Below are 23,350 nucleotides of genomic sequence, written 5' to 3' on the forward strand. Positions count from 1 at the left end.
AAATAAAGGAAAGTAAGACATCTCAAATAAATTTATTGAGATTATTTATTGCCGGTAGATCTATCAAAGGGAAATACTAAAGTAAGCTTTTTGGGTATAAGGAAAATGATCTCATTTGAATTTTGAAAATTCAAAGTGGGATAAAAAGTAATAGAAAGGGTAAACATGTGTGGTGACTCCAAATCAAAATTGCATATTGCATTTAACATATATGTAGAGTCACTGTCCATACCCATAGGAGCAGAAGAGGTAGAATAAGGATGAATTTAGTTTAAGTGCTCTAAAGTTCTTCAATTGCCTGTTGAGTAATATAAATACTAATTTATGGAAGACTCTGATAAGTGAGGATATATTGTGATCTGTAAGATTATCGTAAGGAAAAAAATGTATGCTTAACATTTTCATACATAGGGAAAATGACGTAATAAAAGAATACACAATAAGTTTGAGGAGAAAAAGAACAAAGAATGCAAAGGACAAAAATAAATCAATAGGAATATAGTAGATTTTAACCCAAATATACTTGTAAGCACATTACAAGTAATCAGAATAGATATTCTAAGAAAATGTCAAAGAATTTCAAGCTGGATATTCAACTAAAGGCTGTTTATAAAAGATGCATCTTAAATATAAGGACACAGAAAATTTGGACTAAAAATATGGAAGATATACCATGCAAATATTTAACATAAGATCCTGGTATAGCTTTACTGTTATCAGACAATGGAGGTTGTAAGGCAAAGAGTATTGGTAGAGATAAACAGAGATTTTTCATAATTGTATAAAGTGACAAGGTAAATCCACCAGTAAAACATAACAGCTCTAAATTGGTATTTATGTAATAACAGACTCAAAATGTATGAATCTGAAACTAACAGAAATTCAAGGAGAAATTAGTCAGATTCCCATTCCTTCCAGGCAAGAATCCCTGCCACCATCAATCAGCCAGTATTGACAAGAGACCTTTATCTGACAGTTGTGTGTTTTATCTCATTGTAGTCTCTCCCAGTGGGTGGCTGGTGGTAATTCTGTGTTATCTGTGTCCCATGCAGAGTCAAGACAATCTCTTAAGCCTTTGTGGGAGTTTGGAGATGAATACAAATGATCTCTGTGAAATCACATAATGGTAATCGGTAATAGAAAGTATTATTGCCAAGTCTCATGTTTCAGTTGGGACACAAGTGTTAACTAAAGGCTGCATAATGCAAACAGCATGGGCTTGGGAGTCAGACAGGCTTGGTTCAAGTTCCAGAACCACCACAGCTTAACTGCAATGTCAAGTCAACTACTTAACCTTTCTGAGACTTTGTTTCTTCATCCTAAAATAGAGATAATCCCCGTAATAATTACCTGCTGAAGGATAGGCTGATCAGAAAGGGCCTAGCTCTAGAATGTGCTAGACCAATCTAATAAGATACTTGGTGAATTAAAGATAAAGATGGTGTTTTCTTGATCTTAAAGACCCAATGCCCCAACATCAGCTATCTTTCATTTTCAGCCGTTTATTACAGATGTAGCAAAAGTAGCAAATTAGAATATATTTCTGTAGTTACTTAAAAATTTTCAGAGCATGCAAAGAACTAAAGAGAAAACTTCCAGGCCAGATACTAAAGTCCTCATTAAAGCTGAGTTCCCTGGAGGTCAGCAGATGACATTAATAAGATGAGGTCTGGATGCTATCGCTGGCTTAATATGGACATTCAGTCTCCTTTAAAATGCAGTGATCTCTTGTACATCTGTGCCTTTGCACATAACCAGTCACTCAACTGAGAATGCTTTTTCCTCCTCTACTTGATTAACTCCTACTTGCTCTTCAAAATAACTGTGCATATAGCTTACCAGGTGAGTAGTGATACTATGAGTAATGCACATTTACATATGATTTCCTGAGTGTGCTAGTCAGGACTATTGGTTGCAAGTGACAGAAACCCAGACCAAACTGGCTGAAACAAAACAGCTTTTAATGGCTCATGATACAGGGATGGTTTTTGTCATGGACCTGTCCCTTAGGATCTAATGCAGCGGTTCTCAACCTGTGGGTCGCGACCCCTTTGGGGGTCGAACGACCCTTTCACAGGGGTCACCTAAGACCATCAGAAAACACATATATAATTACATGTTGTTTTTGTTATTAATAACTATGCTTTAATTATGTTCAATTTGTAACAATGAAATTGGGGGTCACCACAACATGAGGAACTGTATTAAAGGGTCATGGCATTAGGAAGGTTGAGAACCACTGGTCTAACGGCTCTGCCTCCTTCTTCGTTGGCTTTGGTCTCATGCTAGCCTTGCCTTCAACAGCTCCAGGCTTACATATTACCTTTCTCACTCATCTCAGTAGAATTCCTAGGGCCAGTTGATAGAATTGAACCAATTTCTGGGAAAGGGGATGCAGCACTCTAATTGGACAGGCCTGGGTTCTGGACCAGCCATAGAGCCCAGAGTAACTTTATACTTCATGGTTACTTTTTGATTGTGTTCCACTGTTCGGACAGCTTCACAAGGACTCACTGCACTTGGAGAGCTTACAAGACCTGTGGAGGTAGCAGAGGGCTGTGGATATGTTGGGAGGGGCAGGTGATGCAGTGGATAAGGGAAGAGACTGGAATCAGACTGCCTAGGTCAGGCTTCAGGATCTACCACTTACTGGCTCTGTCACTAATCACATATCCTTTCTGAGCCTGTTTCCTCATTCTAAAATAGGAATAATAATAGATAATAACAGTGTCTACCTCATAAGGTGGTAGTGCGTACTAATTAATGAATGCAGAGTGTTTAGGATGGTGCCTGGGACTTTTTGAATATATATAATTTTTTAACTCACTGTTCTCTCACTGTTGTTCTTCGAATATGGCATCGTTCCTGGCACATAGTTTGTGTTTATATGTTTCTAATAAATAAATGTCATTTGCTCTTCCTAACAATCCTATGAATCCAGTGTTGTGTTTCTCATTTTACAGATGCAGGACAGGAAAGCATAGAGCAATTGAGTACCTTAAGGTCAGATAGATCCTGATTATTTAAGCCTGAATTGATCTGAGATCTGTCTGACTGCAGAATCTGGGCTCATCAACAGCCATTAACCAGCTGTAAGATGCAGTTTGGTTATGACCTCTTCTGGGAGAATTTCTTTAATGTTGGACTTGGCCACGGTGAGGGAGGCCCCTTCTCTGAGTCCCTGCTATTTGCCTGCCTGTGTACCTAAGGGCAGGTCTGTGTCTTGCTCATCTTTGAATATCTACTTTCTACCACATTGTTAGTTTATTAATTTGGTTGTTAATTAAATAAGGGAATGTTAAACCATGACATGATGGATCCAGGGGGAATGTGTAAATGAAACCCTCCTCTTAGCTGAGAAGGATGGTTTGTGGGAGATGTTTCCTTTTAGAAAGCGGATGATGAAGAAAGTTGTGTCACACACTAGAACCCACAATAAAAGAAGGTGCTGCAGACTGACATGAGATCAGCGGGCAAGGATGGGGAGTCTCTGAAACTCACTTCTTCACTTTACACACACAGATACTGAAGCTTAGAGGATGGAAGGAACTTGTCCATAGTCACATAAGTGACTATGGCCCAGGTGAGAACCCAGTCTCTGCATCCTCATTACAGATTCTTTCCACAGTCTCACACAATGAACAATTTGGAGACATAGAACAGCCCAGGGGAAATAAGGAAAGAACTGCTAGCCACTAACCTTATAGAAAGGGTGTGAAATGAAAATACATTAAACATTTGGCAAATGAAGAAAAATGCACTAACACGTACAAGAGGAAAAGAGACAGGGAAAAATTTATTAACTTATATATCAGGCTGTGGCCAAGCTGCTGCCAGATCTGGCTTTGGAGCGGGAAAGCATTCTCAGCTGCTTTTGGGGAGAATGGATTACTGTGCTATTCTGAAACAAATGCAGGTAGATAACAAATCATTGTGCACTGCCTGAGAGCACTACAGATCCCAAGGCTCCCTGTCCCCTTTCCCTCGGAATAGACCCACTTGGTCCTTGCCTGGTGCCATGGAAAGAACACAGGCTCTGGGTCTCACTTGGTGTTGCCATTCATTTGGTCCATGCAATTCTCTCTAACCCCAAGTTTCCTCACTTATAAAATGGAGCTGTAAATTCTTAACTAAGAGGCTGGCAAGGATTAAATGAGATAGACTATGTAAAATTCCTGGGATAGGGTAGACAATAATTGGCAATTATTGTTATTCCTTCAAAGATGATGGTGTCCATAGACAGAAGGGGAACCCATTTGCCATATAAGCAAACTGGTAAATGAGACAAAATAAAATTGGCCTCACTCAATACTTCCTGTAATCCTTTTACTTTTTCTCCTAAAGTTTTTATTCTGTACCAGTAGAAGGAGGCATCATATCATGGTGGCCCTATTTAGGACATTTTATTTTTCTGTGTCTGAAACAAGGAGGACTCCCTTCAGTATTTTAGAAAATAAAAGGAGACATAAATTAGCATAGAGTAGACTAATTAGCATTTAATGTTTTTAGCTTCCCAAAAAAAGATATCAATTCCCTCTGTAAACTCTTATCCTCACTCTGACCTTGAGGGCTCCTCTTTACTCTCTCCCTCTCTTCCCATAGGTCTCCTCTGATCCTTTGGTGCTCATTCTCAGATACAGGGTCAATATTATTGTGAGGAAAGTGAAACACTTTGGACCTAAAATTTAATGAGACTCTCATTTTAGATCCTACAAGTGTTCACTTCTAAATTTTGTGTTCTAAGTGTCTTGCTTGCCTCATCCTAGACCTGCCCTGCTGGAAAATATGGCTGCCAAGAGAAACCAAACTTAAAATATATATATGTTGCTTTCACTTTTCTCTCTTGGTCACAAGATGAAACTTCTTAGGGAAGGTGTAACTTATATCACTTTGAATCATTGAGAACCATAAGTCAACTAGCTGTGGTCAAGGGTTGGGTACCTTTCACACAGTAAGAATCATGGTGCCCATTTGAATGAGATTTGAAAGGAGGCAAGAGGAAAAGTTCCTAGGAAAGAAGTACTGGGCAGAGAATGTGTTGCTCTTACCCCATATACAGGATCATTGCTTGCTATTGGTGCAACAGTGGTCTGAGCGGTAGTCCCCCAAAGATACCTCATCTTAACCCCTAGGACCTGTGAATGTGAACTTATTTGAAAAAAAAAGGTCTTTGCAGGTGTAATTACAATGTTGAGATGAGATCATCCTGGGTTATTCAGGTGGGCCCTGAGTACCATGGCAATGTCCTTATAAGAGACACACAGAGGGGAACAGAGAGAGAGGAGGCCATGCACAGATGAAGGAAGATATTAGAGTGTGTCAGCCATAAGCTGAAGAATTCTTGCAGCCACCAGAAGCTGAAGGGATGAGGAACAGATGCCCCCCTGGAGCCGTGGGAGGCAGTGTGGCTCTGCCAACCTCTTGGACTTCTGGCCACTAGAACTGTGAGAGAACTCATTTCTGTAGTTTTAAACCACCAAGTCTGCAGTGACCTGTTATGGCAGCCCTTGGAATCTAACACAGGTGCTAAGAAGAAATCGTGGGCAAGTTGTCTGACTCCAGTGGCCCTAGAAGAGGACATGTAATATATTGATTAAGAGCATGGACTCTGTGGCCAGGTTACTGGATTTTGGATACTGATCCTGCCACTTAACAGATATCAACCTGAACAATTATTTAACCTCTCTGGGCCTTCAGTTCCTTTTACTAAAATAAGCATAATATTAGTTAATTCATGCAGAGCTTAGAACAGAACCTGCCATATGCTATACTTACTGAGAGCCATGGTTATTCCTGTGTAAATTTGGGGTGATGATAATAATTCCCCTGCCCATTTCATCATGTTGTTGGGATGGTTCACTGAGAGAATAAATGTAAATTACATTCAAGCAAAATAATCTACACGTACTAGGAAATGGGGTAGGAAATATGGGGGAGGAAGGGATAAAATAAACTAAATAAGGTATGTGACCTTGAGGAGTTCACAGTTCTGTTATAGACTAAATTGTGTTGCCCCCAAATTCATTGGAATTCATATTTGAAGATAGAGCTTTCAGGAGGTAATTAAGGCTAATGAGATCATAGTGTGGGGCCCTACCCTGGTAGGACTGGTGTCTCTATAAGGAAAGGAAGAGACACCAAATACCTCTCTCTCTCTCTCTGCCTATGTGCTCAGCAGAGAAGCCCTGTGAGGACACAGTGAGAGAGAGTCTGCAATCCAGGAAGAGAGCTCTCACCAGAAACCAGCCCTACTGGCACCTTGACCTTGGACTTCCAGCCTCCAGAACTGTGAGGAATAAATCTCTGTTGGTTAGGCTCTTCAGTCTGTGGTATTTTATGGCAGCCCAAGCGGACTAATATAAGTCTATTAGTGGAAATTATAAAGCAATACATATTTTAAGTGTTGTATTTTATTAACATTAATCCAGCTAATTTCTCAATATACTGCATATGGAATGAAAAAGGATGCCCCTAAGGTAAAAACAAAAAACAAAAACAAACAAAAAACAAACAACAAGAACAACAACAAAAAACCTTCCTTTGTTTTACACTGACTCTAAGGAGTTTGTGCAAGCACACAGTGGAATTCAGGGAATTCAACAGCTCTAAAAGAAATGCTCCCTTGAGGGTTGTAAGCAGGAAAGAGATTAAGATAAAACGAAGTGTTTTCTACTCAGGGAGACTTTTTGCCTTTGTAAAATGTGTTTTCTCTAACTGCCTTCTATTCTATATATTTACCTTCATTTTGGAAGTGTTAAAATTAAAAAAAAAAAGTTTTCCTCCAATATGGATGGAAATGAGTCTAAGGTAAAAGAATATCATCCCCTTTGGAACAGGAAAATATGTTCCCTTCCACATATTAGACAATGGTCCCTATCCAATTTCACTGTCTCTGCCAGGAAACTTCCTGCTCATCTCTCAGGTGTCTTCCTTCTCGGCACTGCTTTACTCAAACTGGAATTAATTAATCCCTCCTCCCTCCTAGCCCTATCATGTTCTGATTTGGGGTAGATGCATCTCACTAGATATAAGATCTTCAAAGTCAAGGACAGTTACTTTTAGCCCTGAACTCATCCCTGCCTCCATCATCAATGGGGTGTTCAGGTTAAAAAAAACTTCAATATATGAGTTGAAAGGAGTCTCACCTATTCCTATTCAAAAACACACACACATAGACTGGCCATTTCTGATTAGAGTTATTGACTTTTGGTATAAACTGAGTTTACCATATAACAAAGAAACAGTAAGAATGAAACATTTAAAAGTCAAAAACTGGTATCTTATCCTGACCACTCTACTCTGTACATTTAAACTCTGATGAACCGACTCCCATACTTCATCTCCGGCAGCCATTTAAACCCTGTTTGGGGAAGTCCAGATGTGCCTGTGGCCATCCTCTCAGACTCGCTGACTTGGCTCCTGAGTTCTAGAACTATTCCGACTTCCTTGGTGTGGTATCCAGTTTTGCACGCTGCTCCTGCCTCTTGAGCACAATGACATTGGCTTTCCTGTTTCTGACTAATAGCCACTAATAGGGGTATCATGCTTCAGTCTACAGGGTTTTGGACCTCAGCACTGCACTGCACACTAGAAAAGTGGTTTTTGAAGAGTGGTTCCTGGACCAGCAGCAGCTGGGAATATGTGAGAAGTGTGACTTATACAGCTTCTCCCAGAACTGCTGATTCAGAAGTTCTGGGAGTGGGATGGTCATGCCCAGCAATCTCTGTTTTAATGGATTTTCAAATAATTCTTATGATGCCAAAATTTAAGAATGACCACTATAGGAAGTTTACCTAATTTCTTTGAGTCCTCAAATCTCAAATGGATGAATAATTTCCATTCTGTAAAGCGATTTCTGTGACTGATTAAGTCCTATAAAGTCCACTAAGTTCACATGGAAGGTGCTAAATAAACAGCTGAATCTGAACTTAATAGTCCTGTGCTAGTGCTGTGGGTCTGAGTAACCATAAGTTCACTTCACAGGGCCTTCTATTCACATGGGCTTTCGTGCACCTGTTTCACAAGACAGCAACAGTCCCACCTGCACTCTGGCAAGCTCTCCATCACCTGGCACATATGCTGTTCTGAGTCTCATCACACCTCGGTGAAGGAACACATGGGCCCATATGTCAGCCAACATGTTTATATTCTTTTATACAGAAAGAGGAAATATGTTTCATAATAAATATTTGCATACTTTGGAGAAATTTTTTGTGAGAGGGGAAAAAGAGAGAGACAGAAACTTTGGTTGGAGCAAGTAGTTGGAACTTCGTTCCTTTGTGATTTTTTAAAATATATTTTTATTGATTTCAGAGAAGAAGGTAGAGAGAGATAGAAACATCAATGATGAGAGAGAATCATTGATTGGCTGCCTCTTGCACATCCCCCACTGGGGATAAAACTCACAACCCAGGCTCCACATCATACTTTAGTTGGCCTTTGTGTACACAATGGAGAGAGATTGCTTTTAGGAACAAAAACAAAAGGTTTTGTTTATTAAAACAATTATGATTCAATGATAATGATAGTATATGATATGATAAACTGATGTGCTCTCACTTCATTCTCTTCTTGTGTGTGTCTATTTAAGCCTCTGATATTCTTCCTTTTAGGCTCTGAAACAAGAAAAAGTATTGATGCAAAAATGAGCTGTCATAGAGAAAATGAGGAGCAAAATAAATAGGTAAATAAATAAATAGAATTATTGTTTTTATGTTTTAGAACACAATAGTTTAGGTGGAATAAAGAAAGATTTGGAAAAAGATGAGGCCAGGGAGGATTTTACCCAACCCCTTTTCCCCATGCTCACCCCCAGGAAATAAGCACACTAGATAAATATGATTCTCCAAGCTAGGACAGAAGAGAACATTTCAAGATGTAGAATACAAAAATTAGTCATCACTGAACACCTGCCCTGTTTCCCCCTTTCCTCCAGCCTCCAGCCACAATAGGGAACAGAAACCATAGAACCTCAGATACACAGGAGATCTAAGAATAGGAGAAACCCACCCTTACCTCCTACTGGTAACTCAGAGAGTTGATTCACAGATGGTCCCCACAGCACTAAGTCATGGGAATCAGAGAGTACCGAATCATGCCAAGTTTGGTGCTAGGTCCTCTAAATACATTTTCTGAAAACAACCCTGTATTATTAGACTGTTTTTAAAAAATGAAGGAATGAGATTTAAGTAATAAGACCATGGTTGCACAGCAAGTATGTAGGAGAGGTGGCAAATGGAACCAAGTGGCAGATGGAGCAAAGAAGCCCTTGGTAACCTTCAGAGTTCTGCCTCCATACAACTTATGTGAATGCAGACAGAACACTCAGCCTTTCCTCATCAATAAAAATATGGGCATTTACTTTGGCTACATCACTGCCTTTGAGAGAATGGGCAGAATGGGGTATTTCGTATTTGTCTTGCTTGGGGTTCTCTGAGATTCTTGGATCTGTGGCTTGATTTCGTTATTTATTTATTTAGTTAGTTATTTATTTGCAACATTTTTATTCTGTCAAGTATTTTTTTCTGAATCATTATTTCTATTTTGTTCCTCCTTCAACATTCCAATTACACATATGCTAGATTCGTGCTATTGTCACACAGCTCTTAGATGCTCTGTCTGTTTTTCTGTTTGTTTTTTATGTTTTTAATTTGTTTTAACTTTTTTTTTCTCTTTGTGGTAATTTCCAGTTGATCTATCCTTATACTCACTGATTCTTTCCTTGGCTTTGTCTAATTTAATGATGAGCTTGACAAAGGAATTCTTCATCTCGAATGCAGTCATTTTTTTATTTCTCATATTGCCATTTGACGCATGGTTTTCATTTCTTTGCTGAAATTTCCCAATAATGTTCATATGTTTTCCATGAAATTATGTACATATTAATCACAGTTATTTAAGCCCAACACTTGGGGCCTTCCTGGTTTTGATACTGTTAAAGTGATTTTCCTCTTGATGATGGGTTGTTTTCTTTGTGTTCTTATAATTTTTAATAGAATGTCAGACATCTTATGCAAAATAATAGAGACTTCAGTAAATGCTATTTAATCCTGAAAACCAGCACACATCTGTCAGGCCAATAATGTGGGCTTTGAGAAAAATCTAGCCTCCAGAACTGAGGCAATAAATTTCTGTTAAATCTCCCATTTTTATTTGTACTTTGTTACAGAAGCCCTGGGACATTTTTTGAAATATGTTTTTTAATTGATTTTTAGAGAGAGAGGAATGGGAGGGAGAGATAGAAGCAATGGTGAGAGAGAAACATCCTTGATTGGCTGCCTCCCGCATGGTCCCTGCTGGGGATTGAGCCTGAATCCAAGCATGTGCCCTGATGGGGAATTGAACTGGTAATCTCCTGGTGCATAAATTGATGCTCAACCAATGAGCCACAGTGGCTGGGTGAAGCCCTAGGATATTAACATAGATTTTGGCACTGGGGAGTGGAGTGCTACTATAACAAATACCTAAAACTGTGGAAGCAGCTTTGGAACTGGTAATGAGTAGAAGATGGAAGAATTCTAAAGCACTTGATAGAAAAAGCCTTTGTTGACTTGAAGAGGTTATTGGTAGAAATATGTATATTAAAGTTGCTTTTAGTAAGGTCCCAGATGGAAACAAGGAACATGTTTTTAGAAACTGGAAGAAAGGTGATTCTTGTTATAAAATGGCAGAGGCTTTGAATTTTACTCTATAGGGTGAAAAGAATAAGTTATAAGTGATAAATTCAGATATTTAGCTGAGGAGATTTCTCAGAAAGTGTTAAAGGTACTGATTAGTTTCTCCTTCTTGCTTATAGTAAAATGAAAATGGAGCGAAAACATTGAAGAAGGAATTCTGCTTCAAGACTGCAACACAGAAATCCTGACAGTTTCTAGCTTGCTGGCCTTCCCTGTGCATTTCAAACTCAAGACATCAACTCTTACCTGAATTTCCTGATATAAATAGGTATGTGACTCCTTTCGGAGCTATGTAAATGCTAGGGTAATTATATAAACAAATTAACTTAAAAGTGTTATAGTTGCTTTTTGCCCCTATACAACCACTGAATCCCACTGTCATGGGCTCGCTTCTGAGCCCATTTCACTGTGAAGTGATTTCTTGACAGGTGCTATGCTGCCTGATATTTCATGCTTGTGAATCAGACATTGCATAAGTCCCTGTATTACAGTGCTGGCTAAAGCTCTGCAAATAGAAAAGTCAACCCATAAAATAGATATCTATCTATTCCTCTGAGGATGGGCTGCTGGTCCATCTAGGATGGAAGCGACCCAATTTAGTTAACTTTCTCTGAAATGGCTGGTAGTGTTGGACATTTAGAGTCAACAAAAACTAGGTCAACCTTGGTAGAGGGGTAATCCATAATCCATGCTATTTGACTCATGCATGGCCTCCATTGATGTGTCCATCGATGTGTCCATCATACCAGTTTTGGGGCAGCTGACTATCAAGGCTGGCTTGTGCCACTGGCTGAGTCATTTTGTGTACTTTGTTCTTCAACGCCTCTTCCCCGGTGGATGCTTTCTGGTGTGATTTAATGTGTAAACAAAACTTTTCATACTTAGTGGTCTCTCACATATAGGCACTCACATACCTCTATCTCAGGCCTCCCTGTCTCTCATCTTCCAGGCTTTGCCATTAAGGTTCCTATGATCTGGTCAGATAGTTAACTATTGCCCAGGATGATTTTTATATTTTCACTTTTCCTTCCACATAGTGCAGATCAGTTGTCAGCAAACTCATTACTCAACAGAGCCAAATATCAACAGTACAATGACTGAAATTTCTTTTGAGAGTCAAATTTTTTAAACTTAAACTATATAGATAGGTACATTGTTATTAACTTAATTAGGATACTCCTAAGCTGGCCTTTGCTAAAAAAGTCCTCAGTCTGATTGAGGTACGTTCGCTGAGGTTTACCCCTTCCAACTCTCCCATCCACACTCATCTTGTAGCCAGTCTCACTCGACTCGTGCATGAATCAAGTGCGCCTCCCCCGTGCTGTGTATCCCGCAGGCCACCTGCGCTGTGTCTCCCGTTGCCCAACCGACCGACACCTCTCACTTCTTCTAAAGCCTCTTCTTCAAAATAGGCTCGCCCACGCTGAAAACGACTTCTGTGCATGGGCCACGAAGTTTCAATTGCACTGGACATGCGCGCCCGCACATGGTATTTTGTGGAAGAGCCACACTAAAGGGGCCAAAGAGCCGCATGTGGCTCACAAGCTGCGGTTTGCTGACCACTGGTATAGATGAACAGGTTTACCGCTCATAGCCCAGAGTGAAGATTTTTCCCTTCCTGCTATTTTTCAAGTCTACCCTTAAATTGGCTACAATGTAGATTCACATTTTCCCCAATAACCCTTTGTTCATCAAATTCATTTTGATGACTGCTTCTTGGATGAACAAAACTGCAAACAATCAATCAAGCAAACAAACAAAACACAGTGATCTTGAGAGTAGTTTGAGAAAACAGAAATTTGGGAACTGGTTCACTCATGACCAACTGGCAAGGAGGTCCTATCCTGAGTGGAATGTGAGGGACAGATTCCTGGGATACTATTGTACTATAATTGCTGATGATTTCACTAGTGTGGACCTAGAAAGATATCTAGTGGAAGAGAATGCCTAGATCACAGTGGTTCTGGCTTCTGGTGTTTAAATACTGTCACCTCAGGTAATAGGGCCTTCATCATACCCCTTTCATGCCATCAGAACTAGCCTTTAGAGAGAGCCACAGTGCACTTTTGGGTGATGCTGATGTTTCTCTCACCAACGCATTCTTGATGGTCTTGAGATCATTCTTGAGGTGCAGGCTGCAGTACATATTCCTTGTACAGATCCTATGGAATCGTGTCAGTGGTGGAAAGGATGTAGTAGGAAGTTTATGGTAAACCCTGTTGAGAGAATCACAACATAGGACCCTGAGATTCTGGAGCAAGGCAATGCCATCTGCAATAGAAACACCATTTATTTTGAGAAATAGTTCCTTATGTGTTACTAGGTCCTAATAGAAACAGAAGACTTGCTTGTGGGGCACCAAAATAACATGGTCCTGGAAATACCCATTATGGGCCACCAATTTTAAGTCAGGTGGGTCCAGGAATGGTACATTGTATAATGAAAATGGTACATGGGAGATTGATCTAAAGTGTGCGAATGATAAAGGGAAAGGGGAATGAGCCTTTAGGTGACTATGCAGATACCTACAAGCTGCAAGAAGAGAAAGTGGGGGAAGGGGGATAAATAGGAAGAGCCTCAGACTACAGTGCAACTCTGAGAAAATATTGGCCAGGCTGATGAGAAGTCTCTAAGCAAAGGTGTTCTGTTAGAAGTGTCTCATGTCAAGTGGGAACGGCCTGGCTTTAGAATCCCTGTTGTACTTAGTCATTGGTCGGGAGAAGTCTGGCAAAAACCTTGACTAAATATGAACACTTTGTGGGGTCCAAAGTGCATTGGCTGGAGGCTGCCAGGCAGCCACGCTTCTCAGAGAAAGCTCTTCAGAATGAAGATCCAAATGATGCTCCCCTATTGCTGCCACATCTACTAAGTGGTCGGAATTGATTCCCCTTCTTTCTCCTTCTATAAGTTACACAGCACCCTCCTTGTGCAGAGTCTTCACATATGCTATTTTGCTTCTGCTTGGAAAACTCTTCCCCTTCCCTCTATCATTCAACTGACTCTTTGGAGCACAGCTCAATCATCACGTTTCCATGGAGGCTTTCTTTGAATTTCCAAAGAGATCAGATTCCTTACAACATGATGTTATAACTCGCTGTACTTTGTATCCATGGTACTTATCAAACTTGGCAATTCCACATTAGTAAAGTAATTTTTTAAAATCTCCTCACTAGGCTGTAAACCTGGTGAAGACAAAGCCTTATTCCTAGTCTGTATTTCCAATACCTATCACAGTGCCTCGCATATAGAGAGCATCCAATGTGTGTTGAATAAACGAATGAATGAATGATTGAATTGTCTTCATTAAATTAAACTAATTTTTTTAATAACTGAGAAACTCTGAGAGCCTTAGGTTCATAAATCTGGATATAAATCACCATCATCCTATGTATAGATGAAAGTACAGAATATTCAAGGTAATTGATGCCAGAAAATTATAGTTTATTAAAAAAAAATTGGCTCTTTTTCCAGAATATGAAGTTAAACATAAGAAAAATATTTATTTTGGGAGAACTTTTCATATTTGGCTTCCTGGTCTTCAAAACTTTATAAAAGGGCATTTAATTAAAATTCTAGTAGTAAAAATAATTATATCAACATAACTTGATCATTCTTTATTATGTGCAATATATTATATTGCCTGTCATATGCACAATTTCACTAAAAATTCTCTCAACTAATATGTTAGGTATTATTATTATCCCCATTTTGTAGTTGAGAAAATGAACACTTCATGAAGTTACATATTTGCTTAAGGTCTCAAGCATAGGTTTAGATCCATATTATCTGTCTGACTTCAATGACCATAACTATATCCACATCCTACAACTGCTTAAATTTTGAATTTCTTACCCAAATGCTGAATATTTCCTTCTTTCTGGAGGTTATCGACAGGAAAACTAATTGAAATTTTACTTAAGTTGAGCCTCAATTCAAATAAAAGTTGAGTCTCAGATTCTCCTCAGCAGGAAAACATCTCCCTTATGAACACTAGACTGCTCCCACCCTTCCCCTCACCTATTTCTGCACCTGGATATTTTTCTTGTTTAATCTTAATAACAATAAGTCCAAGGCCAAACTTCCTGCTTGAGTTCCATCTTTTTCTTTGGGTCTCCTTTTAAGTAGTGTTAGTATAGTGGTGAGCATGGATTCCTTCCTTGGTTCCCCTTTTTAATGAATGCTACTAACAGGTTACCAGGTATTCAGGTTTGAAATGTCAAAGCTACTCATTCCTTTCTCAAACAATACTTAATGTGAGTTTACTGAAGATAGAGATCCTGTTCTATTATCACTATGTGTATCCTACACAGCATCTGGAGTAGAATAGGTGCTTAAGAACCAAATTTCATAGGGAAGGTGGGGGTGAGTGGGGTGGGCTGGGAAAGATTAACCTGGGGATTTATATGCATACTAGTGGCCTGGTGCATGGATTTATGCACATTGAAAGGAAACTAAGTAGAAGAAAGATACGTGTGGTAATTACGTTACTGCAAAAAATTACATGTCAAAATAGTATATATAATATATAACACAGTATTATAAAATTAAAACACACATGTGATAGGCACCAGTGAGAGCTTTATATGTATCAAGCATGTGCAAGTCAACGTTTATTTTTAAATTGCCAGTGTGTGTCATATGTACCAGCTGGTCGGTCTGTCAGGCGGTTGGACAGACGGATGGTTGGTCACTTAGCCTTTTATATATATATATATATATAGATAGATAGATAGATAGATAGATAGATATAGATAGATATATAGATATATAGATATTCATAGCCTGTGGACACAGACAATAGTATAGTGAAGGCCTGGGAAGGGTAGATCCAGGCTGGAGGGAGGTCAATGGGAAAAACAACAAAGGGGACATTTGTAATACTTTCAACAATAAAGATAAATTAAAAGAAAAAAGGGGGAAAAAAGAACTAATGGCAGAATGTCTCCTTCTCCCTGGCCCCAGGCATCCATTGGAGATAAAACAATGTTCAAGGCTCCAGCGCTCTCCAGTGAGGACTAGATTCTGTTAGCTGCAGTGCTTCCTAACTGGAGGTCAATCGATGTGTTAGTCAATCCTTTGAAAATATGAAAAATGTTTGTGCCTGGGTGTATGTTGTCATTTTTTTAGGAAAGGGCACATGCTTCAAAATGTATAATAATCGCTAGTTCTTTGAATTTTGCAACATGGAGATCATCATCTTTAAGAGCAATGTCAGTGAGTTGTAGAGGCAGAATCAGATATCTGAATGCTAAGGAAATGGAAAATAAAAAGTGAAAACAGAAATAGGCTCAAACAAGAAGGAACAAATAAAGGTTGATATAGGTTAAAAGGATATTATGTTTCAGGATGGGAGAGACTTGAACTGGAGAGGGGATATAAGAACTACATTCATGGACCACTGAATCTTGTCTTTTGTATAAATTATGTATTACTTTATTGATCATCTTGAAGATGATAAAATAGTGGGAGGGAGCTAAGGAAACAAATGGAGCAGAAGAGTTGGCTTGGGTAGCATGAGAAACACCTCATTCTTCCAGACTTGAAAGGGGAAGGGATTAAAGGTACAAATACAAATGATCAGAGCCTAAGGTGATTAATACAGATGGCCTAAAATTTCTCTATCAAGTATAAGCAAGTCCTTAAACAAAGGTGAGGAGGTGAAGTTGGGTATGGGACTTGAAGAAAATTGAGAAGCTTTTGAAAAATTACTGATAGGCTTTACTTCTTTATTTAAAAATATTTATTAAGACCTCTTATGTAGGTACTGGAAGTACATAGTTTTTATTCTCTAGGAAGTTGCCACATTTAATAAATTATAAGTTCCTGATGGGTATAGAACATGTTATAATTATTTACATATTTCTCAATAGTGCCTCAAGCACAGTAGGCAAATATTAAAGTTTTTGGTGAACTAAATTGAACCCACAAGAAATCTTGCAACTGTTAAGCACCTGAGGCTCTTGGACAGTTTTGGTGGGAGTTCTTTGTAACCAAATAGCATAGGTATGCCAACTGGAAATATCGTTTGTAATACTTAGTAACAGAATACATTTTAGAGCAGAGTTTCTCATCCTTAGCACTATTGACATTTTGGCTGGATAATTCTTTGTTTGGGGAACTGTCTTGTATATTGTAGGATATTTCATAGTATCCGTAGCAACCCCCAGCTCCCACCCAGTCCTAACAAAAGTAACTACAGACATTGTGGAATGTCCCCTGGGGACAAAATAGGCTCAGATTGAGAACCCCTGATTTAGAATATTGATGATTAATTTGTGTAAAAATGTGAATAAAAACATTTTAATCCAGAAAATCCAATTATCATGTGGTGATTACCACGACTTGGCTGCTCCTCTTGTCTGACTGGTATTTGAATAGGTCCCATTTCTCCAGCAGGGAGAAGCCAAAGGACTCTCAAGTGATGATTGTTCTCTCCCCTTAGCAGTTCCAAATGGATGGGTGCTCAAATTTTTTTTGATCTTTGCCTTTCTTCTTTCAGGATTGGAGAAAGTGAATTGTCCTACTGCTCATACTTTTCAGTGAGTATACCGATAGTCACACAGCATGTCCGATGCATGCAGTGAAATGAATGTTGGATTCAAAGTCAAAGTTCTTGGGTTTAAAACCAACATGGTTATATAACTTTGGAAAATCAATTATTTTCTTCTTTCATTGTTACACAATCCTATATAATAAAAGTGTAGTATGCAAATTGTCCCCTTCACTGGGAGTTCATCTGGGAGTTCAACCAGGGAGCGGGGCTGGCCGGGGGAAAGGAAGGAGGCCCTGGTCTGCAGCCGCTAGGGACCCTACCAGTGCACAATTTTGTGCACTGGGCCTCTAGTTGTTTTGATAATAATCTATGAAGAATAGAACTTTGTAAACTATAAAGCATTGTGAAAATTGAGAATTAATATTTCTTGCATATGTGCTTATATTCAAGGTGATCCCTTTTTAAAAATAATGCATTAGGGAGACAATTTAAAGAGAAAACTAAAGATATTTGACTCTCAATGAGTTGGTGATGACCAAAAGTCAAAGCTGTTGCCACATTTTCAAGAGTTTGTAGACAGTGCTAAAGATGGATGTTCTGGCCATCCTGGATCTTATTTATCCTACTTTTTTTCTTATTTATTGAACACATATTAAGCACCCTTTATATGATAGGTGCTTTCACTGAAATGGACTTATTTATTCTCAAAATATCTCTATGAGATGTGTCATGTTATTCCAGTTTGACATAAGAAGAAATTCAAACTCAGAGAACTTAAATAACTTAGCCCAGCTCACAGGACTAATAAGAAATAAGATTTAAGCTCTGATATTCAAATTTCATGCCCAGGGCCTTTTCCATTAATTTGGACAATCACTCTATGGGAAATGTTTCATAATGAGAGTAATATATTTACTAGCTTTCTATTGATAAATTCTTCATTTCCACAATATGCAAAGTCTTGTGCAATACTACCTATAACAAAATTCCAAGCTATCGCCTGGTCACACTTCACGATGTGATATATATTTTAAAAGTACATTTTAAAAGTTTGAATTATTTTTGATTATGTAAAGCAGAACCATCATGTGGTCTGAGGCCACAGTTCATTAAGGGAGCATGTACATTGCTGGCAAAGGAAAACCAATCCCAACAGTTGGAGTTGCAAGCCATCTGTCTTTAGCTATTTCACATTTTGTCAAAAATCATGCAAGGTTGGAAAAGAACTGTGACCAACTAATATTACTAAAATATAAAGTATGATGAAATGAAATTTTAAAAAGTTTATTCAGAGATAATATATATATTCTTTGACATTTTAGGAAGAACATTAAGAATTATGGAAGATATATATATATATATATATATATATATATATATATATATATATGGAAGATATGTATCTGCCAATCTGCCAGCTTGTTGGAAGAAAAGGGACTTATATACAAATGTTTTATAGGTACAGAATCTTAGTTTCTTACATAAGTACTATAATTGCATTTAGAGACCATGTAACTGAACTCCATTGTCTTATAGGTAATGAAAATGAGACCAAAAGAGGTTAAGTGCCTTGCCCAAGATCATAAAAGACTAAAAATAGATGGCACCTAAATCTTTTCATTATATGAAAAGAGAGATTTAGACTATTATTTTATTAATACCATTAAAAATACTGATAGCTTTGATTTATTTGATGCTTATGATTTTGAAAACTTTACATATATTATTTAATCTATACAGCAAATCTAGGTGGCCAATGTTACTATTGCCATTTAACAGAGGAAGAACTAAGGCTCATGAAGGTTAAGAAAGTTACAACATGGACTCTATACATATATACAGAATGATTTAAATTAATAACAAAGAAATAAATTGGAAAAAACAAAACTTCCTTGGATTACTTCTGGTGCATCTAATAAATGATGAAAGGATGTTGAAATTAAAAAGAAAATCACCATTTGGCAAGCATCATGGTATTCATTCATTAAAGGAAAAATCATAAATTATTTATAAAACTAGTGAGTGAAACATTGATGGGACTAAGATATCTACCTGGACCCAAAAGTATTATATTATATGATACTTATTAATTACAAATATATTTCACAAATAATATATTTCTTCTGACCTTATGCACTTAGAGGGACACATCACCTCTGGAATATCTTGTAAAAAATGCATAACCTGAAACTAATCATGAGAAAAATAAGAAATGAGGGACATTCTAAAATGTATCTTTTCAATAATGTCAATGTCATGAAAATCAAAGACTGAATGTAACATGTGAGTTAGGATTTTCTTTTGATATGGGGACAAATGGGGAAATATGAATGAAATCTGAAGATTTGATAATAGAATCAATCAATATAATTTTCCTAATTTTGTAATTGTACTATGTTTATGTAATAGAATACCATCATTTTTAGAAAACACACACTAAATTATTAATGGTCATTATGTCTGTAGCTTACTTTGAAATGGTTCAAAAAAGAATGTGTGTGTACATATGTACATGCATGATAAAACAAATGTGCAAAGGTGTTATTTAAAGACTTTGGGAGAAGGCATAGAGAAATTCATTGTACTAGTCCTCTAAAATTTTTTAAAATCTAAAATCATGTCAAAAAGAAGTTAAAAGGCAGTGGATGGTTGGCTGGGAACAGATCAAGCAAAGAACTTGTATGCATATATATGTATAATCCATGGACACAGACAATAGTGAGCTGAAGGCCTGGACAGGAAGGTAGGGGCTGGCTAGAAGGTGTCAACAGGAAAAAACGGGGACATATGTAATACTTTCAACAATAAAGATTTAAAGAAAAAGAAGTTATAATAAAAAGAATATAAATTTGCAACAATTCACATCCTTACCTCTGGGACACTAATCACAGTCTGCTTGAGTTCAAAGGTTAGGATCTCTAGACTTCAGTGTCAGAGATTACTTCAAAAGCTCCAGTGAATACTGTGCATTTCCTCATCTTTTCATTTTATTTTATTGATTTTAGAGAGGAAGGAAGAGAGATACAGAAACATCAATAATGAGGGAATTATTGATTGGCTGCGTCCTGCATGCCCCACACTGGGGTTTGAGTCCGCAACCTGGCATGTGCCCTCACCAGGAATTGAACTGCAACCTCCTGGTTTATAGGTGGACGCTCAACCACCATGCCACCTGGCCAGGCTGCATTGCCTCATCTTCACAGAGTAAGTCCTACCTCATCCATTAATCCTCCACTTATTACTGAAAACCAGAGAGTTCTATTTACTGAGATTAATATCTCTCATGTAATTTCACTAACAATGTTTCTTCCCTTTATCAGATAGGGCAATTCAAATGTGAAGTCCTGAACCTATTAATTATCCTCTGTAAATTCCAGTTTCTTCATCCAAAAGAGTGTGTAATAATACCTACATCAAGAATTGAGGTGAAGATTAAATGTAATCTTGAGGAGAAAATACCTACATTTTTAAATATATGGTGATTTTTCAAAACAATGTTAATTGTATTTTTATTTTCCATTTGATATCAACAAAGGGACATTTAATAGAAAAATGTTAAAATATGTACAAGACAAAAAGGTTCACCATAACCATTTCTTATCAATTATTTTCTATAAGTTCAGGACAAGAACAAAACATAAAAGGCATAAATATAGAAAAAGAAGACACAATGTTGCCATCAATATTCACACATACACTGATTGTTTCCCTATAAAATAGAAAGAATGTATTTATAAACTAACAGACATTATCAGGAAATTTTCCAGCATTGATCAAAATAATATCATCTGTAAAATTCGTTGTCTTTCTGTGCTTTACCAATGAGTTATAATATTAACATTAAAAATTATATAACAATAATAAATGTTATCTAAACATATGCACCCATATAAGAAGAAATCTAAAAAATATGTTCAAGGCTTAAAGGAAAAATTATAAAATGTAATATAAGAGAATAAAAGGAGATCTAAAACAACTGAACATTATATATAACACTAGTGGCCCATTGCACAAAGATTCATGCACTAGGCCTTCCTTCCCCTGGCTGCCAGCACCAGTTTTCCTCCGGCACCTGGGACCCAGGCCTTTGGTTCGCTGCAGCAGCGAGGCTTGGCTTCTCTGCTCTGGCTGCTTCCAGCCCCTTCTTTTTTTTTTTTTTCCAGCTCCTCAAGCAGAGGCCAGGGCTGGCTGGAAGCCTGGGTTGCCCCTGGTGACCCAGGCCCCCAGCCCCTCCTTGAGCAGAGTCCATGCCTGAATATGCAAATTAACCACTATTTTTGTTGGGTAAATTTGCATAGTTGCTTTGATTGGTTGGTGGGTGTAGCAGAGTGGTGGAGTGATGGTTAATTTGCATGCTTTTCTTTTATTAGTGTAGATGTTTATGGGTAGGAAGATTCAAAAGTTTAAAACTGTCAAGTTTTCTCAAGTTTATTTACTCTTGTGAAAATCTTACCAAGGCTTTTGAACAACTTGATGGATTGATTCTAAAATTTTTATGAAGGAGGAAAAACTAAAATAAGCCAACATACTCTTGAGGGGAAAAAAAGCAGAAAGTGGGGAACATGACCTATTGGATAGCAAGTTCCTTATATAAAGCACTAATAATTAATAGTGTTGTTTTAGTTTAGGAGCATACAAATAAACCAATGAAATTAGAAATAGCAGAAACCAACTCATAAGTGTATTGAAACTTAATATGTAACAAAACATGCAGTGCATGTCATTGGGTAAAAAACAGACTACTTAATTAATGATACTGTATGTTATATCAGAAAAAAATAAGTTTGCTTTATATTTATTTCCCTATATACAAAAACCAATCTCAGATTAAAGACTCAAATTTGAAAGAGAACTATAAAATTTTAGAAGATAATATAGGAGACTATCTATGTTACCTTGGGGTAGGAGAAGATTTCATAAACAAGACACAAGAGCACTACCGCAAAAATAAAGTTTTATACATTTAACTATTTTATAAAATATACCATATTGTATTTCCTAGAAGGGCATAAATTTTAAAGTCTGCTAATACCAAATTTTGATAAAAACGTAGAATGTAACAACTCATATTACTGTTGGTGACTATTTACATTTTACCACCTATTTGGGAAACAATCATTTTGAATTATCTTGTAACTTGAAGATACACCTATCTTCCTAATAAGAAATTCCTCTCCCAGATTTATACTTTAGAGAAACTCTTGCACATGTGTCCAAAGAGTCAAGTAGAAACATGTTCATTAGTTGGTAATAGCCAATAAAGGAGCAAAAACAAAACAACAACAATGAATGCCAGAGGAAACAACTCCATTAGCAAGAGGGTGGCTAAATACATTGAAGTTTACTAATGCAAGCAATTAATGCATAGCAGTAAAAACCTGAATCAACTGAAGCAACATACATCAGCATTACTGGATAACGGAAAAACTCATTGACATGATCCCATTTATATAAAATACAAACAATATATTTTTAGGAGTATATAAACAATTTGAAAAATGATGAAGAAAAGGAAAAGATTGCCCCTTGCCCCTCATAGAGCTTGCTGAAGTTTTTCTGATGGTGGCAGGAACTCCCTGGATAAGTATGCCCTAGAGCTTTCCTTGGCTAGTGGGGGAATAAGTGCTGATGAATAAATGTTCTCCATTTTTTCCTTTGGGACCTAGTTCTAAGTTGCATTTCATATTACTCCAGGGACAGAAGATCAAGGACCAGTCATCTTCACTAGTGACCAACTCAGTAACATCCTGATACCAGTTTTCCCTTCTTCCCTGAACCTTCACCTCTGTTCCTGAAGATTGCTTGGAGAATAAACCGTAAGCAAGCCTCAGGTTCTGACCTTGGGGACCCAGACTGAGACAGAGATATGCATTATGCTAATTGCCTTACCTGCATTTCTCATGTACTTAAAATATCCACCCAGTAATATATTTATTCATATCCCTATGATTTTATAGATAAAACTAGTGGCCCAGTGCATGAAATTCGTGCACATTAAAAGGGGATTAATTAGAGGAAATATTTTAATATTGTTATTTGCTCTTTCTCTATAATAGAAGTGTCAGAGATGAAAAAAAAATTAGTAAAATGTATATGAAAATATTCCTGTCAGAGTCTGGGGTGCACCATGGGACCCAGGGTCAAGTCCCCTGGGTTGAAATTTTGAGAGACCCAGACCCAG

The 23,350-nt window shown here is 37.6% G+C and overlaps 1 protein-coding gene and 1 long non-coding RNA gene across 2 annotated transcripts in view; both read left to right on the forward strand.

Moving 5' to 3' along the window:
• The window catches only part of LOC308516496 (uncharacterized protein), a 225,838-nt gene extending 224,712 nt beyond the window's left edge, over positions 1–1,126 (forward strand). Inside the window, exon 10 of the mRNA XM_081087474.1 lies at positions 1,053–1,126. The gene's annotated coding sequence lies outside the window, so the exon portion shown is untranslated. The remainder of the gene's footprint in view (positions 1–1,052) is intronic.
• A 17,456-nt stretch (positions 1,127–18,582) lies between these two features.
• On the forward strand, positions 18,583–22,986 carry LOC308516497. Its single transcript, XR_013995751.1, has 3 exons — positions 18,583–18,628; positions 20,175–20,373; positions 22,864–22,986. It is a non-coding gene; the product is annotated as an uncharacterized lncRNA (long non-coding RNA).
• The last annotated feature ends 364 nt before the right edge of the window (positions 22,987–23,350 follow it).

This window comes from Myotis nattereri, assembly GCF_964212035.1.
Source record: "Myotis nattereri genome assembly, chromosome: 3".
NCBI lineage: Eukaryota > Metazoa > Chordata > Mammalia > Chiroptera > Vespertilionidae > Myotis > Myotis nattereri.